The sequence below is a fragment of the Oratosquilla oratoria genome, chromosome 26 (assembly GCF_046742065.1).
Source record: "Oratosquilla oratoria isolate Oo_2021 chromosome 26, ASM4674206v1, whole genome shotgun sequence".
Lineage (NCBI taxonomy): Eukaryota > Metazoa > Arthropoda > Malacostraca > Stomatopoda > Squillidae > Oratosquilla > Oratosquilla oratoria.
The window spans coordinates 34,838,909-34,850,658 of NC_134802.1; positions in this window are offsets into that span (position 1 = coordinate 34,838,909).

Below are 11,750 nucleotides of genomic sequence, written 5' to 3' on the forward strand. Positions count from 1 at the left end.
AACATTGGACTGATGTCAGTATTGTAATATCGTGGGATTGTTCCTATGTTTACTTTTTTTAGTAAACATAGGAATGGTGCAGGGATGACCCGTCATCCAGGAGGTGCCAAGATAAGAGGGAGGGTGGAGGGGAGTGGAGTGTGTTTAGGGTTGAAATGGGTGGGAATGGTTTTTATGCCTTTTTCTTTTTGGCTCCCTCCCTTGTAAGGGTGAAAAAGCCTTGGTATATGTATGTATGTATGTTCCTGTGTTACCAGTTTATATTAGTAGGAGAGGAACAGTCACCAGCTCTCCTTGTGTGAAATATGTAGTTGGGAGAACCTAGTCAGATTAATAGAGAGACCTTGGGTCCACTACATAGGCTAAGTGCCAGCTACTTAGAGCACGTGATGGGTTTGGAAGATGAGCAACAGGAAGACCGTTCTCTTAAAGATCATCTTGCAGGACCACAATGATTACCCATTGCTGGTCCCTCGGTACCATCAGTGTGGTAGAAGGCAGAGGCCAAGGCATTCTTAAAATTAAATAAAATCATCTGGCAACAACCAGAGGCAATTGGTAATGGAGCACCGCCTAATAGAAAGTTAAAAGCTATGAACCTCTCGTCAGGCAGTAAACACTCTCCGAGATATGAATGAAATTTTCTGGTTTTTTGAAAAACAGGCACAGTGAGTCCTCCTTATATGGTAATTCTTTATCCGGTAAATTCACAGTTACGGTATTTGGTAATTACTATCCTCGATTCTATTGACAGTAAAAAAAAAATTCACAGATACGGTATCCGTTCATGTTTTGGAGGTAAAATTAGATGTTTTGAAAAGGAAAGAGCAGGGAGAAGGTACATCTGCCATAAGTCGAGACTTGGGTTCGGTATACGGTAATTTCAATTTCCGGTAAGGTTTTCAGGAATGCATGTGTACCATATAACAAGGACTCACTGTATTAAAAAAAATACCTGTCATAGAGTAGACTGTAGTTCTAAGGTGGTTTGGACATAGAGGAGGAATAGGTGAAGAGCAGAAATGGAGTAAGCTTGAGGAGACTTAGAATGTGATAAGTGAACAGAGTGAAAAGTCTGGGTGTATGTAGTACATCAGTAGAGCAGGGAAAAGAATACAAGAAATAGGAATGTGTAGAGGATGATTGTGAATGGATAAGTGAATGATGTGACCTAAAGGGAAGTTTTCTACAGCCACTCCATGCTGTGATGAGTGGAGGTGGTGATACGTCGCTATGTAGTGAAGATGTGTTTTGACGGGCGGACCCTGTGGCAAATGAACTGTGTCTCGCTTCATTTAGTTCAATCTGTGCAGTGAGTCACACAGTGGGTGGGAGCAGTCAACACTATCCCCAAGAATTGAGATAGGAGGGGTAGTGGGAGTGGATCTTTTAGCATGGATGAATGCACTGACTCGTCACCCCTCCCCCCTTAACCCATTCAACTCCGATGACAAGATGTCTTGTCATTTGGTAAAATAAAACAAAAAATCATAATAAAACAACAAAATGTTTGATGATCAAACAGCACCAGAAAAATATGACGTCATCAGTCCTCCTCGAGGAGGACTGATGACGTCATATTTTTCTGGTGCTGTTTGATCATCAAACATTTTGTTGTTTTATTATGATTTTTTGTTTTATTTTACCAAATGACAAGACATCTTGTCATCGGAGTTGAATGGGTTAAAGAGAATATTATTTGTATATGTACTTTATGTGGAACAGATACTACACTTTGATGATGAGGGGATGGAGAGGGGGGGTCGCCAATTTAATGAAATGGCCTTGCTGTGGATGTGCTGTGTCTTGTGACACTGCCTCTGACCCAGGGCAGTGGACAAGATGCAGGGATGCCCCGTCATCCAGGAGGTGCCAAGATAAGAGGAAGGGTGGAGGGGAGTGGAGTGTATTTAGGGATGGAATGGGTGGGGAGTGATGCCTTTGACTTTGTCTACCTCCCATGTATAGGGGAAAAAGACATTAGTATGTATATATATGGCTGAGCAGGTTAGGGCGTCGTTACTTGCGGCGAAGGTCGAGATGAGGGCGGTTCGAATCCGGCCACCAGCGAAGTTAAACCAAGGGCATGGATCATTAAATTCCATGCTACAAAGCCCTCTGTGAGGGACACTGTCCTAGCCTCCTGATAGGGGGGAGTGTGTGACATTAAAACATATCATCATCAATCAATCAAATCAGCCATGCTGAGTCCACTGCTGAACAAAGGCCTCCTTCATAGCATTCCATGATTCACATGACCATGCCATCCTCTGCCACATCACTCCTGCAAACTTCACAATCTCATCTCTCCACCTTCTGTCTGGTCCCCCCCTTCCATGCTTCGTATCTCGCGGCATCCACTCAGTAACACAATTGCTTCATCGCTCATCAGTCGTTTGCACCAACTTACCTGCCCAATTCCACTTCCTCTCTTTTACTGCCTCCACAATATCTTTCACTCTAATCTGCTCTCTCACCCAATTTGCTCTCTTTTGGTCTCAGTGTTATTCCCATCATTGATCTCTCCATTCTCCTCTGTGCAGACCTTAGCTTTGTTTCCATCGCCCTCATCAGCTTCCAAGTCTCACACCCATAGATTATTGCTGGTAGAATGCATTGATTGTAAACTTTACATTTCAAACATAAGCTACCTTTATATATATATATATATATATTGAGGAGTGGACGACAAAATGAGTGGCAGGGTGGTGAGATAAACACCGAGAATCGTTGAAGTTTTTATTAACTGACGTTTTGCTCTTAACAGCTGCTTCAGAGTGTACAAACATGGTCGGGAAATCAACAATCTTATACCTTACATCATTCCGCGTTCCTTCCTTAACTCGCCCCCTCCCTCCCTCCCTCTTGTACCCTTCAACTCCTATAGGACCATCCAGCCGGACATTTTGGACAGCTTAATAAAACCATCACGATGGTTACAGTTTTCATAGCATCCCAGCCCTGCTGTAACCATCGTAATGGTTTTATTAAGCTGTCCAAAACGTCTGGCTGGATGGTCCTACAGGAGTTGAAGGATACGAGAGGGAGGGAGGGGGTGGGTTAAGGAAGGAATGCGGAATGATGTAAGGTATAGAATTGTTGATTTCCCAACCAAGTTTGTACACTCTGAAGAAGCTCTGTTAAGAGCAAAACGTCAGTTAATAAAAACTTCATTGATTCTCGGTGTTTATCTCACCACCCTGCCACTCATATATGTATATATGTATATATATATATATATATATATATATATATGTATATATATATGTATTTGTATATATATATGTATATGTATATATATATATGTATATATGTATATACTTTATGTAGAAGTCCTCTCTTTATAAGGGGGAAAAGGTTTTTGGTGTATAGATATATGTAGAGTTCATTATAGGTAGGTGGAAAAGAGGTTTAGAGGAAGACTACATGTAGGAATGTGGCACCAAAGCAATTACAAGTATTGTGTTCAATGTATAAGTAAACTAACAAGATCAAAGAATGTTGAAGTGGTTTGGGCATATGGAGTGAGAGCAAACTATCAAAAAAGAACATGGAAAGCAAAAATGGATGAAATTGATATAAGAGTAAGACTGAGAATGAGGTGGGTGGATGGAATGAAGCAGACTTTGAATGCACAAGGCATGTCTGTTGAGCAAGGAAGAAAGTGCAAAAGATAGGAGTGAATGGTTGGAAATTTTGAATGTATAAAAGGATGACACAACTCAAAGGAATAGTGTTATCATCTGCTTTGTAAACCATTGTGAGTGGATGATGTGGTGTTAGGGTCACCATATGATAAAGCAATGGAGGTAAGTTGGCTCTGGCTGTCAAGACCTGTTGTAGAAATGATGTACGTCACTTCATTGCCTGTGACTCCCACAGTGAGGTGGGGGACATAGATAACCTCATCCACATGGTTTTGAGATGGGAGAGGCGTGTTAATTATGTATGAGGTAGGTATGTACTCTGATTCAGCCACCCCATTACAAAGGGGAGAGGACCATTTGTATGTATGTATATATATATATATATATATATATATACAGTGTATTTAGGGATGAAATGGGTGGGAGTGTTTTTATGCCTTTCCCTTTCTTGGAAGGGGAAAAAGCCTTGGTATATGTGTGTGTGTATATATATATATATATATATATATATATATATATATATATATATATATATATATATATATATATATAAATAAATAAATAAATAAATAATGTACATGTGTCCACAAGGAGCTAAGATGAGAGGGAAATAATGGGTGATGGATAGGGAGAGGGTATGCCTTGGCTGGCTACCTCCCTTAGAAGGAGGTAGAGGCCCCTTGGTATATAAATACACACATACCAAAAGGTATTTTCATACATACATATACCAAGGCTTTTTTTCCCCTTACCAGGGGGGTAGCCAAAAAGGACAAGGCACAAAAACATTCCCACCCATTTCATCCCCGAAAACACTCCACACCCCTCCACCCCCCCTCCCATCTTAAGGGTGGTCAAACCATACACACCTTACACCTATCATACACCCATTCAAAAGCCCAGTTGTTGCCCCACCCATCTTAGCACCTGCTCGGGTCAGAGGCAATGCAGCAAGATCACCCCCTCATAGCAGGGCTCAGCAGCCAGAGCTAGTTTATGTTCATTAATTTCATATAGAGCGGACAAGAAGGATATCCTCTTGGGTTGTGTTATTCATCACACATTTACAACTACTCTCAATGGACTCCTATCTCATGCATTCTCTTGCTCAATGTATATCCCTCTTACATCCAATACCTCATTCACCCTGTTCATCCACATCATTCCTGGTCATCCCCACAAATTCCCTCCATCGACTTCTGCTTTCCACACTCCATACATAATAGGAAATTATTTATTGATAATGCAGTTCAGTTAAACATATGTATCAGCATAAAACAGTACTCTGTACTCCATGACTGTGTAGCTGTGTGACAAACTAGAATAGGCACCAGTAAACGTCAAAGAAAATACTCATGAATATTTAAAACTACAGAATATGTCAGTTTATGAATTTCACAAAACAATGGTATTTAAGTTTGTTTCCCCCAAGTACTTTCTGACTTGTAATGTTTACTTGATGTTTGAAGCTGTATATTTAGTGGTGGTGGTGGTGAGCATGCTGCAGAAGGCACATAACTGCAGCCAAAGTCACTACCTGTGCCCTGCATGCATGGACTGTTGAGGCAGGTAACAGCCATTGCTAAGAATTTGAGGGAAATGTAGGACTTGAACCCATGACTAGGAAGATGTAATTCCTGCTCATTTCTGATTATGCCACCGGCACACTGTTTTCCGTGGTGAATGGTTTTATACATATATATATTTTGTGTGTATGTATCAGTTTTTACTCGCAAAGCAAGGTGGCTAGGCATGGGAGAAGGACCAAGAATCCCCTTATGATACCTGACCAGGCCATCAAAGTGTTATCCATTTGATCCCTCCCCCTATGCCTTTCTTTTAGCAAATAACCTTTCAGGAGGTGAGATTGTTAGGCATCAACACCCTCTATTCCTTGTATACCTCTTACAACATGCAGAGATTATATAGATAGTATTGTTACTGATCCCAACCCCAGGCCTGTTGCAAAATTTTATCTTCAATACTTATTCAAGGCATTTTATGAAGGTACTGATGAATAGACAGTGTTTCCCTTCTGAAGTCCAAATGTTAAAGCATATTAGCTAACTTTATCTTCTGCATATGTCATCGTGTGTTGCAGTATTGAGTAATTGTGCTATATATGCAGTATTATGTATAAAATATAATGCATTACATAAATATGTGTAAACAAAACTGTCTTAGAACAGAAGGCAGGGAGATTTCCTTCCTGCGTAGCAAGAAATAAGAAATCTGTTCCAACTATTAATCAGCAGTTTACTTTACTTAAAAGTGCCTTGTAGGTTAGAAGGAAAACAGATTTTGATTACTATTTAGCTTCTTTTGGTACATAGTTAAACTGTAGTTGATGTATGAAAATAGATTGAAAACTTTAGTTGACAAAACAATAGCATACAAGTTTGTTTATACAATTTTTTTTCTTCACTAACTTTTCCCTATATTTCCAACATTCTTGGACTTGGAGTTTTATATGTATATGTGTGTGTGTATATATACAGGTAAACGTCGACTTACGATGGCATTAGGTTTCGATAGAGCCATCGTAAGACGATCTCATCGTAAGTCGATCCCCACTCTGTTCCGTGGTCACTGTACCTAGCCTACCTGTATATTAACCACCAGAGATACTGAATATAGCCTATTAAACATGTACAGTAGTTTATTTAATTATTTTTATCCTTTTTACCATATTCAAACACTATAATATGTATTTTCAGTACGGAACTTAAATCTCGCGGGCAGCAGCCAATGCCAGCCGTACGACGTGACGTAATAATACTCGCATCATAAAATATAGTCACCGCTTATATCGATCGTTCTCTCTTTCACCCGCGAATTTTGAAAACCACAGAGAATGAATCATTTGAGAGAATGTAAAAACACAGGGGCGACTACAATAAATATAATCAAGACGCCGATATGGCAGCGTTGCGAATCCACTTGCTCCTCATGACGCCTACGTGTGCGGCACCGTATGGAAGGGGTTCAATTATCATATCGTCGTCGTCGTCGTCATCGTAAAGTCGAACAATCGTAAGTCGCGGCCATCGTAAGTCGACGTTTACCTGTATATATATATATATATATACATACATACAAGATTGTTGATATAAAGACTTCTTTTTCTTTTCCTTCTTTCTTTTTTTATTACCAATCTTTAACTTTTCTAATGTTTGTGTGTCTGTTGGACCATGTTACCCCAACACTTGTTATACATTTATACTTTTCATATTTTGTCTCTGTGCAATAGAATTTACATCTGGGTGAATTAGATCCATCAGAAAAATCTTTAGCGGTTAGTTTTTCTTGATATTTGAAATCAATCTTCTGAAGAATACAATATTTGCCATAGGCATGCACAGGGATACCCCAATGTTTTACATAAATGAATCAATAAAAGTCATCCCATGGTACATCATTAATTTATAATGACAATTTTGCAAATTGTCATGCATATTTGTATGGTTACTGAGAGAAAACTGACAGCCCATCCACCAGAAATACTTGAGCCACAATCAACCAAGAAAACATTGTGAAATTTCCCCTTGTTCCATGGGAGATAAGCTCCAAACCATGTATTGAATCTTAATGTGTAGTATGCATTGTATTTCTAATAGTTAGATCCATTAGGGTATGTTACATAAATGAATGTGGTGCAAAGCAGTGGGCATCATTTTTACATACTGGGGTATACCTTCAAGGCTAAGAAATGTTACTTGACTGACTTCAATGTGAGATAAAGAATAGACCTTTTTTGTTGCAAAACTAGGTAGGTGTATCTCTTGTAATCAGTATTAGAAATTGACGTTCCAGCAAAAGTTCAGTGAATTATCATCCAGATTTATCTCCTCTCTTTTTTTTTTTTTTTCTTCTTTCTTCTTCTTCTTGAGCAGTGACTACATGTCAATTGTACTTTATGATTTATTTTTTACCCCCATTGATTTTTATAAATTTGTACTGGTTTTGTAATTCTCATTGTATGATTATTGTTACTACTATTATTGATGATTTTTCCTATTTACCAAATTTATCCGTACTAGTGATAAAGCTAATTATCATAATATCTGCACAGTGTGTATGTGGAGTGCCTTAATCCACACATCTGGTTGATTTTTGTCACGTATATTATTTGAAAAATAGGATAAGTATATTTTGATTATGTAAGACAAACACTTTATGAAATATGTTGTAGTATTTGTTTATTTATTCAGATAGAAGTGAATCCAAAGAATGTATTACTTTGGATGTAGAATGTAGTTATGCAAAGGTAGTGGAAATGGTATTCTTCTATTATGTTTACCAATATACATTTTAATCTATGGTGATATTTTTGTCTCTATTTGTTTCATTTTCTTACTGTATTTCTTCTTTATCAGTTTCCATGGAACCCCATCTCTTGGTCTCAGTTCATTTGTCATACCTACCAACACTTACAAAATTTGCACAAAGGTTAATGTATTGTCTTTTGTGATCATCACAAAGGAATTTTCCAATATTTTGTATAAATTGGCTTAATATATGAATAAATAATGCTAAATATCATAAAAGGTTCTTTGGATTTTACAAATCCTTTGTACCAGACTGGTATTGATACTGTAGTTTTTCTGCACTTGCTGGAGCTTTTTACATCTACAGCCTTGAAAGGCTATCCACGGATTTTTGTACTCTTGTAAAAGCAAACAATTCTGTTGATATATGGTGATACAGGCTCCACTAGTTTTTGAGAATAAGGTAAACGGAAAAAAGTGATGCCCAAGACAGAAATCTGTGAATACTTCTTGTGCATTACCATTTCCATTAACGAGTACCTTGAATGGTCCCTCATACTTTGGATGCAGTGATGATCTGAGGGGACAGCACAAGCACATATTCTCCCACCTTTAGTTCCCTTTTAATGGATTTCCTATCATAATAGTCATTGTAATTTCCCTGAGCCCTTTCTAGTACTTTAATTAACTTCAATTTCCCGTCATCCACGAGGGGCTGGTATGGGAGGGGGGTGAATGGGAGTGGATTTTATGATTTTGTTTTTTGGCTACCTCCCATGTAAGGGGGGAAAAAGCCCTTGGTATATGCATGTACTTTAATTAACTCCCTTCATTATATTGAAGTTAAGTTGAGTGGAAAATAGGAAGAGAAAGAGGAAAATGGAATGTAGAGAGATGCTTAGAGTAAACATTTTAAATGAGTGAAGTAGAAAAATACTAGAGGCTAAGGGAAGTGTAGAAGGTGGTGAAGGATATAGTAATGTGGGGGTGGAAGAGGAATGTGTGTTTCAAGAAGGAAGTGACAAGGTGTGCAAAGATAGTATGTGGAACAAGGAGGATGGTAAGGAATAGAAGGGTAGCAAGTGGTGTGATGATAAAAGTGAAAATGGTAGTCAAAAGATGCAAGTATTTAGGGATTGGTTGCAAAGTAAGAGTCAGGAAGCATATGAGAGGTGGAAAGAAGAGAAACAAAAGATAAGATAAAGGAGGCAAAGAGAAGTGCAGGAAACTTTGAAAATAATAATAAAAAAAAAAATTGGAAGGAAATTAATAGAAGAAAGGGAGGCGAGTTGGGCAGAGAGGAAAATGTAAAAGATACAGATGGACAGATGTTAATGGAAGTGAAGGCAGTCAGGGTAAAATGGGTAGAGCATTTTAGAGAGCTGTTGAATGTGCAGAAGGCTATGAAGGGATTGATTATGGCAGTGGGAAGGGCTAAGAAAATGACAGATGAGAGAGGAAAATGGAGGAGATGCAAGAAAAAATGAGGTACAAGGAGCTTTGAAAATTATGAGTGCTGGTAAGGCACCTGGGTTGGATGGGCATCATGCAGTGTCTGTAGAAGGGAAGTACAGTTACAGTGGGCTTACTAATGAGGTTTAATGTGTGTTTAAAGGAGGGGAGAGTGCTGGAGGACTGGAAGAGTGCCTGTATAGTTCCATTTTACAAATGAAAAGGGAACATGTAATTATAGTAGTTTTAAAGGGATCAGTTTGTTGAATATAGTTGGAAAGGTTTATGTGCAGGTTTCAATTAAGAGAATTAGAAGAGGAACAGAAGGAGTAATAGGTAAGGAGCAGTATGGGTTTAGGAAAGGCAGAGGATACATGGATCAAATTTTGAAGAAAGGCAAAAAGTAAGGATGTTTTTTTGGGCCTTTATGGATTTGGAGGCTTATAACAGGGAAGACAGGAAGGCACTGTGGGAGGTATTGCAGATATATAGGACTGGGAGAAAACTGTTGAGGGTAGTCAAGAGATTTTGCAGTAGTAAAGCCTGCGTTGGAATTGTAAATGAAGAGAGCAAGTGGTTTGAGGTAAAGGTGGGGTTCCATCAGGTCTATGTTATGTCACCATGGCTGTTCAACATGTACATGGATGGGGAGGTACAGAAGTTAAATGAGATGGTAATGGGCAGGGGGTTGGAGATAGCTAGAGATAGTGGCACAAAGTGTAGAAAACAATGGTGGATGGAGTGAACTAAAGGAGACGGCCAAGAATGAGATGGATGCATGGAGTGAAAGGGGCTTTTAGCACAAGGGGAATGCACGTTGACCACGGAAGGGAGAATGCAGGAGATAGGGTGGAGTAGAGAATGGTTGTGTATGGATGACATTTTGATGAAGCCCAAAGGGATTTCTCCCCAACTCTATTTTCTGCATAAGGAAATGGGGATGGGAATGTAGCCATGTAAATGACATGGCCCTGCTGTGGATGTGGTTTTGCTTCCAACCTAGATAGTGGGCAGGAGGCTGGGATGACCCTTCATCCACGAGGAGCTAAGATGAAAAGGAACCAAGGGTACTGAACAGGAGTGGGATGGGTGCATGCTTTTACACAAGAACATAAGAATGAAGGAGACTGCAAGAGACCATAAGGCCTTCACTAGGCAGCTCTGTATTCATCACCACCTGTCATCCCCATCCATAGTCTAATTGTTTCTTAAAACTGATAGTTTCAGCGCTTACTAAGTTTATTCCATTCATCAACCACCCTATTAGTAAACCAATTCTTGCCTACTTCCTTTTTTAATCTAAATTTGTCCAGTTTATAACCATTTACTGCGAGTCCTGCCTTTTGACTTGACTGCTTTTCTTATATGGGGTAAGAGGCCCTTTGTATATAGATTATATTGATATATAAAGAGTTTATCAACTTCAAAAATATTTTTCCAACACAAAGGTTAAGGTAATTTCAACCCTCTTGCTAAGGTAACATGTTTTGCAGACCTTTGGGAGTCTAGGACTTCCAACTTTTCTTTCTAGAGAGAAGTCAACATCTGCCTCACCACCTTGTGTCCCCTAGGATTGACTCCCACCAGGGAAGTTCATGCCATGTAAAGTAGTGACCACGTTCAATCAATCCATTGACCCCCCTCGTCTCTTTTGCACAAGACCCACACCCTCCAGGAAACTGGCAACTGAGACAGGACTGACAATATACTTCATCACCATCACAATTTTTATTCTTCGCATTACTATCCCATTTAGGGATGGAATGGGTGGGAATGACTTTATTCCTCTTTTTGGCTACCTCACTTGTAAGGGGGAAAAAGCCTTGGTATATGTATGTACTATCCCAGCCCTCTGACAATGGTGTGTGATGTCAGGAGCTAGAGATAGTGATCTCTGGAAACCCTTAGGCACAATACACCTTGTAGGACCAAGGGAACACAACAGCTCAGCAGCAGCCTGCACCATTGACCAACCCTTTCTAGGATACAATCTGATCAGCCCTTGTAAGAAAGCGGCAAGAAAATGCACTTCAAAAATTGCACTTTTTTTCACCATCACCCGTCTGGGAAGCCACCCCCAGCAAGGTGGATGAAACATAGGATAACCACCCTCTTTTGAGTTGTGTGGTTTAAAACTTGTATTTCATCATTCTATGCCCAAGAGGGAGGGTGGAGGGGTGTGGAGTGTATTCAGGGATGGAATGGGTGGGAATGATTTTATGCCTTTTCCTTTTTGGCTACCTCCCTTGTAGGGGGGAAAAAGCCTTGGTATATGATGTATATGTATGCCCAAGAGATTGAAGTCCAATGGATATGAATCTTACTTTTCTTCAACACATGCAAAATCTGCAGAGGTTGCATGGAGTTAATAAAACAGCAAAAA